Genomic DNA, 8,840 nt, shown 5'->3' with positions numbered 1-8,840 from the left:
TTGTCACGGTGGCTGAAGTGTTCCAATCACATAAATACTGCCCACTTTACGCTTCAAATGGAATTAAACAAGATCAACAAGCTAGAAAATTATAAGAGAAAAAAAATCATAGAGAAACATACAATATGAAGTTGAAATTATTATTTTGTCCAACAAAAATACAGAGCTCCCCTTTTTGCTTAAAAAATGGTTACCTCACCCCTCCTACTTCTGCTTTGAAGCGCCAGCGGAGCAAGCTCAGCTGTCTGTTAGCGTTCCGTCATTAAGAGTGAAAGCAGTGGCGTCTCTGGCATGAAAATTGAGTGGGGCACAAAAGTGGGCACTTTACATCCACAAGCAGCAAAGCCTACACAATAAATTCGAATTCAATTCAAGATCACAATCCGGTGGAAAAGCAGTACAGGTATGTAAATGAAGTAGCCTACCATTTATTCATAGCCTTACAAATTAAGCCTATGAATAAAACCTTCGAAGATTATTAATACTCAATTTGAGTTGTTTAAATTGATATATTTGCATTTTATTTTATTTTAAAATTATTAATTTAATAAATCTTGTTTGCTCCAAAAGGAACTTACATAATTATAGTGTTTCAAATAATTGTATTTGTCTTAGGAAACATTTCTTGTTTTGTATCCAAAAAAAATATCGTTTGGATAATTGTGATTTCAATTATTACCCAAAAAATTGGGATCATTATTTTTTCAATAATCGAGCAGCCTTAGTTCAAAATAAAAATGTTACTCACCAGTGCTGTTCATTCAGCTCAGCTTTCAGCTCAGCTTTCAGCTCAGTTTCTAGCTTAACTTTATTTCCAATTTGCCTGATTGTCTTTGCTGCTTCAAATTCAACACATGGAAACGTTTTGCTGACATTACTGAAAAGTCTGCTGTCCACAACAAGCAGCGCTGCTATAAAGTGGCCACTCTTAAAAAATCTCACCTTCACTTAAGTTGAGCCACAGGCTTCCTTCATAACGAGACCGCTGCAGTGTTTTGCCCCCTCCGTTTCTACAGCGCTGCCTCTCTCTCTCTCTCTGAAAAATGACATCATCAACTCATCGACTTTATTCATATTGTTGGTTCGCTTTTACGTTGTCTTTTTGTTTATGATGAAAACCAATCCAGTTTACTGCTGTATGCTGCCATCTGCCCAAACGACAGTGTGCTGTTTTCAACACCGCCACTTGGCGGTCAAGAGGAATGAAATACAACTGAGCGTGTGTTGATTGGGTCTTGACAAAATACACATACCCAAACTAAAATGACAGATGAAATACTTAATTTATGAAGTCCTGCTCGATTTGCAATCCAGCTGAAATAACCCCTTTTTAAATATGACTGGCAGTCTTAAACATTTGATTATAGCTCCTCCATGGGGAATCACTTTTCAGGTGTGTGTTTAAGAGGGTTGATATCCTCATGGTTAAAGAATAGAGGGCCGAGGAGGGTTGCACACCCGGTAATCGACTCTGCTGTTTACAGGACACACAAGTATCCTGTTGAATGGCCGATTCCTGGAAGAGAACACATCCACTTCCATCATCGTCAGGGCTCATTATAGGATAAAGGTCCTCAGCTTTACATTTGCAGTGTCATCGTTGTACATCATAACAATGAACAAACTGTCTCCAGCAGTTTTGTTTCCTGTGGGGCCCCGAGAGCTTCTCAATTACTGTAAGCTAAGAACGTGAACCATAAACACATCCACACAAATATTTGTCTCTCATTCAAACCACTGTCCTCTCCAAAGTATTTTGGTCCCTGAAAAGTGATATTTCCTTAAATGGCCCTTCCTCTTAAAATACATTTTATATTCTTGCATATATGCAAACATAAAGTATACTGTATATGTATTCTTCTTAAAATATTAGTAGCTATGTGACTACTTCTGTAAATACTGGCACGAGGACCCCCCTTAGCTGTTCAACAAAGTGTCTGACGTTAAAAGCGTACGCAAGGACCCCATAGTAGTCTAACAATATGCCAAATGTAAAATACACCATTAATGTAGTATTTTTTTTATCCACTGATGCCAACACATTACAACAAAAATGGTGAGGTATTTTTTATTGTGCAAAAACTGTGCCGGGTGTACATGCAAAAAACATAAATAGAAATTAAAATGGGAATCTTCTATTTTTGTAGCTTGGGAACGCATTCATTGAATTCACATTATTTTTTCTGAGAAAAAATGTTTCGGACTTTGAACACTTCACAGGAACGAATTATGTTCAAACTCTGAGGTACCACTGTAGTGAGAACAGAACTAGGGGCTGTCACAAACGAATAATTTTGTAATTTATTATCCTATTGATTGTTCCATCAATTACTCGAGGAATTGCTTTGCTGATGGACATGTGCGTCCGACAGCAATAAATGCCCATGCCGAAAACATGAAATATTGGTTCTGGCAACTTCGGTGTGCCACAAAAATGTTTTTTTTTTAATTACTAAAATAGTTTTGAGGCCTGCATTTTTGTGTCGACCAATTTTTGTGGTGGACACAACAGAGCTTGGTCGACTTTGATTCTTAGCCCTAGACAGAACAAAACACAAACATGGAGCTAAGCAGCACTCAAAAGGTAAGTTTTACTATTACCAACAGTCACCATCTTAAGCCTTATTTCAAGTGGTGGGCATTTTACAAAATGTTGCTGGTCCGTCATTCGTCAGCGCCCAATCTTCCATCATCATTGGTCCGTCATTTTTTAAGCCAAACCAAACTGTAATCATCAGTCCGCCATTCAGCACAAAAATGGAATGTCCACCTCTCCTTTTTTTCAGCGTTCCCCCAACCTAACTAACCAACTAATGCTCCTCCGCATCCTTTTCTTCTATGAATTTATTGACATAATCAGATCCATCGCTACAACCATCTGCTAAAGACAATAAATGTCTTAACTTAAATTTAGAGTTAAAACCGTCTGAAAGAGCTATTAGGTGTATGCAAAAGTGAGTCTCACTTCCCTAAACTGCCCCAACAACTAAAAAAAAAATGGGTCTGACAAAGACACAAACACACACACATCTTGTGTTGACGTGAACTACTGGCTACCTGCCAAATGACAGACATTGAAAATGGCTACACTGTGGTCTGTGGTAGTAGTAACACTTAGTAAGACAAACAAATACACCCCACCACATCCTCCACCACACACAGACTGCACTGTGTGTACAACATAATACGTAACCATAAATCTTGCATGCTGGTAACTGTATAAAGTCAAGCAAGTCAAATGGTGTATAAGTTTCAGTTTAGAAGGTTAGCAGATGTGCGTTCAGTCACAGTATTTAGAGCCAGTAATACATTCTCCGCATTGAGAGTGGAAAGAAGGGAAAATAATAGCTGTTCACAGTTTAAAAAAACAAACCTTGTACCCTTTCTCTATCTGCTGCCTCTTTATTCTCGTTCTGAACTCGGCTGAAACTACTCTCCGGGCCCCTGTAGAGCAATAAAACATATTGCCAGGTACACGCACACACACACACACACACTGCTACTGGGCCTTGGAGAGAAGGAGTCATTGGACAAAAAAAGGGCAAAGAAATGTTGTTGTTGTTGTTTTTTAGTACAGCAAGAAGGAATGCAAAAAGGACAGACGAGTAATATAAAAGGAATGAAGATACAAGGAATGAGGACCAGTGACACAGGGGACTGCACAATTACTTTTACATGTGTGGCCTCTGGGCCTTTGCATAGCAGTTCATCAAGTGAGCCATAGTGTAAATGTTAGGCCAATCAGTCATTAGATTAAAAGTTAAAAATAACCTTCATAACTACTGTCCACATCTCAAACCTCACAAAGAAAAATATACAAGAAAGCAAACCCTTAAATTTCCTTCTTGACCACCTCTCAGGGAACTAAAGGGAAAATATACTTTTTTTTTTTTATATCCAGCTGCTCTGTAAATCATTTTTCTGGTGCTCTCCTCAGAGAAAACAAAACTCAGAGATCTAGACCAAGAGACTACTCTGTCATTTTGCTTTGTTTTTTTTTGTTTTTACTTTTGTCTCTGTAAATGAATAATCGGTTTGTACAAAAGTATATGTTATTTTGAAAAGAAAAATGAAAAGTTCAGAGTACGTGTAATATGGATATCAGGGCTCCAAATTAGAGTGGTAAATTTTCAAAAGCAGAGATTTACTAAGAATGAATCACCATAGCTATCACCATTTTTTTTTTTTTGCATTCCTTTTCAGGTTTGCAAGCAAATATGAAGCACACCAGAAGATTTGTGTTTCAAAGGCTTGCCAGAGGTCTAGTGTATACTGGTCTGTGAAGGCTCTAAACTATGAAGTACCAGTCACAGGTTTGTCTGAAAAAGATAAATTAAAAAGAATGATGCAAGAAGTTCTAGTAGGAGTCAACTGCACCATGAGCCATGACTGTAAAAGATCCATCATTCCAGGGCGCCTCCTTTGTATGTAATAGCCTACCAAGTTTTAAACAAAAGGGAAAAGTCTAATATCACTTCAATCAGTAAATATTGATAAACAGAACGCAAAATTTGTGAAAACAGTTTTTATATTACTAGAACGAAAAACTATGCAAGAACCAAGCATAAAGTGTATTTTCAATAATCAAGGAGTAGCTGTAAACAAGTCATCATAACACATTCCTCAGCACCTCCTTACAAAAGTAAATGACATTGGTTGTTTCCAGACCTGGAACAGAACGTCCCCTGCAGTCAAACCAAATTCTATTAATGCATACTGCATGTTGTTAATATAACTTTACACAGAACCTGCTGGTCATATGACCATCCGTTAGAACCCCAGTTCAATGAAAACCAAGGACTTCATTTTAGCTGCTTTCAGACAGACAAGGACAAGTGTAATTGTGGTTTGCGGTTTGACTGAGCATTCAAACACAAAACCATCTTGTCCACATGTGTCTGAGTGTCCATTTGTCTGACAGTCTCTGTGCATGTGTGTACGCCGAGCGAGACAATGATTCAGCGGCTGCGTACATGTTGTCTGTCAACCACTGCTTATGGTGTAACTAGCGGGCGTGACACAAAGATGACACACGTGGCACACAAGTCAAAGCGCAATCGGGCTGAGACAGAGGTGGTACGATGAGGATGTTTTGGTGGCTATATCCGAAGAACAATAAGATGTTTGTTATGAAGTCGTCACTGAGCATTGAGGACAACATTGAGGATCAAATGTAAACTCCCACAAAGTTTGTAAAGCACAGGCATTGCATTTTCAGATGGATTGTCATTTGTCGATTCATGCATTTTACACATTCACACCATTACACCAGGGAACAATTTGAAAACAAAAAATGAATACATTTGTTGAGATACATTTTTATGATACAGTACTAAAATCGGCATGCTGATATCCCAAATTGCATTTTTTTCCCCCTAGCATGTCAAGTTTTGTTCTCCACACCTGAGCTTCTAGACAAGCAAAATTCCACCGATTAGCTAAAGTAATGCTGCTTTCGAGGAAAGTGGGACTTTTCCGACTTCATACCAGGAAGTGTGTACGGGAACGCCCCCTTGATCTCGGGCCTTCTTCTCGGTGGCTCCGAGGCTGTGGAATGTTCTTCCTGACCGCCTGAGGGCTCCACAGCCTATTGCCATTTATAAACGGGCTCTTAAAACTCTTCTTTTTGCAAAAGCTTTTTGTTAGACTTTTTTACTCTGTAGCACTTGTTGGAATATAAAGTGCATTACAAATAAAATGTATTATTATCATTATTATTAAATCCCACTTGCAAAGTCGTAAATGAAAAAGGACCCCAATTTCACCAACCGACTTCAATGTGACGTCACTCTACAATGTCGACCACTATGGAAACACAGACTCGCGTATAAAACTAGATAGCTTTCTTCATTCATAAATATCCAATATAAGTTCACGTAACACAACGTACATGAGAATATGCCGCTATCTCCCTGCATGAAATTATACGGTGAACTACTGAACTGTATGGAATGCTTATAAAATAAGATAAATACATAAATGAAGCAAAAATGAAGGTAAGTTTACTGGAGGTCAAAATGTGTTTTGAGGACTAAAACAAAAAAACAATTTATCACTATCGGCCATTTTGGTTGTTTACTTTTGCCTCGAAAGCTTTCAGGTTGAACTATGAAAATCCAACTAGGATACATCCGACTTTCCTCAAATGCAGCATAAGACTGTAGGATCGCATTTGCCTGAAAAGATGCCGGCCCATCAGGCATCTGCCCTGTCTTCCAGATGGCCAGTCCAGCCCTGGTGGCAACTTGCGGTGAAAGCTAGCATAGTATGAATTAAAAGGATTTATGATGGATTTTCTCTAAACCTTCTAACCAGAGTCACACAGTAGCTACCGTTGTAAATTATATTTCTTTTCTTTTTTCTAGTTTTCAAAGCTATTAAAAAATGTTACCAAAATGTCTTGGTAAGAGAGCTAATTATAGCAGCTTGTGATTAATTAACTAAGGAGTATCTCAATAGTTGTTCATAGCATTTGCTTTTCTGTTGCATGAAGCAAGACAAATTCTGCATTATTTCATACTTGTATCGTTAAGCCTTAACGCATAAGGATCTGTCACATGGTTTGGATTTGATCAGGCAAGCATTCTAATAAGCGGCCACTGAACGTAACAGAGACATCCTATTTTTACAGTTGCGTGACACACGATGAAATATTGTGACAGCTTCATTTCGTTCAGTGGCTGCTGATAGGTCACAGAATGTATCTATGCCATCAAACTGAAATACAAGTATATTTCTATGAAGCTATGTTTGCGTGTGTTGTGGTGGGGCTCAATATTCCCACGGCAGGGACAGTGTTGACTTTTCCTCTCGAGACATGAGTTCTATTTCAGGGAGTGGAGCAACAAGATGGGGAAGTGACAGGTGCCAAGGAAGTTAGCACAGACTATGAATAACAAAATGGAGGGAGAAATGCATGGTGGGGAATTTAGCAGAAAACTGTTCAATACGAGTGCACAAAACAAAACTTTTTCTTGAGATTTTGTTTTAAGAAATGCAGCACTAGACTGTCCTTCTCGTGTAGCCGTTCACATTGCATGTTGAATATTTATTTCCATTTTTAAATGAAGCACTTTTTCGTTCATTTGTACAAAAAGCTGCTACCAACCCACATGATGCTGTATTTCAGAGAAAATGACAGTAAGTTAGCCCAGATCAGTGACTTAACCAGTTGGCCAAAAATAAAACATTCCAAAGTATATGCATGATATAAAGTTATTGCCCTTCTACATGCACACTGTGAGCTCAGACTTGTGTTCCAAAATACACAAACAGAAATCTCACAAGTCAATCCTACATCATTTGTGAGGAATCGAGAAATCATTTATCATCTATTAGCTTGGGATCGTAGGCGGCGCAACTGTGCTTGGTCAGAAAAACTGGCAAGCCTGTTGCTCTTGAATTTGCTTCATCTCTCCATGCCCTGTTGAGCAATCCGGCGTTCAAAGGGCGTTTCCTTTGACATGCGCCTGGCGCATCTGACATTCTGGTGGCAGAAATTCACCTAAACTGTACGCCTGCTGGAAACGCATCTAAGTTTTGGCGCGGGAAGTCTAACACCATTTTGGTGAATTTCATCAGGCAAGGGCAGACAGATTTTGAGCTCCAATGATCTCAATGTGTGTGCGCACTGCGCAATGTCAGAAAGCAGATGACTTCATGCTGAATTGACTAAATGAGCATAATCTGTATACAAATCTCATTGTGTCCTATTTCATATTTTACATGAGTGATGCGTGCCAAAGACAGACAAACCCAGTCAGTAGCAGCAACATAAATCCAATTATCTAACCAAGCCTACTTAGTCGACCCCTGTCCTCATTTATCCTGCATATTTGTCTTCAGCAGCCATTAAATTGCGCCTTCATGACATTTATCAGAGGAAACAGCCATCAGCTGGTGGTGCAGATGCGCAAAGAAAGGGATATGCAGTACAGTAAATGTATCTTTCTGGCCAAATTCTCACCCGCACAACTAATCCACATGGGATTTTTTTTCTTTCTTTCTTTCTTTTAGTGTGAGCACATCCATCCACTTCCCAACTGCGCTGCTACCACCTGCTCATCAGATTTCTGAGAAGAAGAAAAAAAAAATCATCTGCTCTAGGCAGTGAGAGCAGTGTGGAGTTGCAGACGAGCAGGGTGACAGGGGTTAACTCTCCAACAAGAGGCCCATTTACAGACATGGACAGGAACCATCTATCAGCACTCTGCTGCCTGACACCACACCAAGTCGCCTTGGGCTGAAGCTACTGCTGCGAAAAATACCCCGAATTAGAAATGAATGGACAATCCTTATGCATGGCAAAATGTTTTTTTATGCTGCATAGGATTTAGTTCACATGATGCGCTCGGAAAATTGTCATGAATCAGTGAAATGGCTACAGACTGTGTTGATTTTGTGGATGAAAAATCATCTGGATTGCTTCTACGTTCAGATTTACACTCTGAAAACAGTCGGATCAAAAATCAACCAAATTGGGTCAAAAATGGATTAAACCAATTTTTTTAGCTATTAAATTGATAACCTGCAAAGCAACCCAATTATATGGGTCTCTTTGTGACTTATTCATTTGATCCAACCTTTTGGGTTAATTGAAAAAACTAAATTAACAAACCCAACTTTTTGTGTTACAGTATTTAACCTCAAAAGTTGGCTCACATTAAATTAATAACCCACAAAGCAAAGCAGGTTGTCTAGTGGGTTATTAATTTGACCCAACTTTTTGGGTTAATTGAATAACCCAATTGAATCAGGTCTAAAATAAACTGAACCAACTTTGAGTTTTTAATCCCAAAATCTTGGGTCAAATTAAATTATTAATGAACCCTTTTTGGGTG

The sequence above is a fragment of the Leptonotus elevatus genome, chromosome 7, assembly GCF_054856555.1.
Source record: "Leptonotus elevatus isolate MCC_2025b chromosome 7, RoL_Lele_1.0, whole genome shotgun sequence".
NCBI classification, from domain to species: Eukaryota; Metazoa; Chordata; class Actinopteri; order Syngnathiformes; family Syngnathidae; genus Leptonotus; species Leptonotus elevatus.
This window is presented reverse-complemented; position numbering follows the sequence as displayed.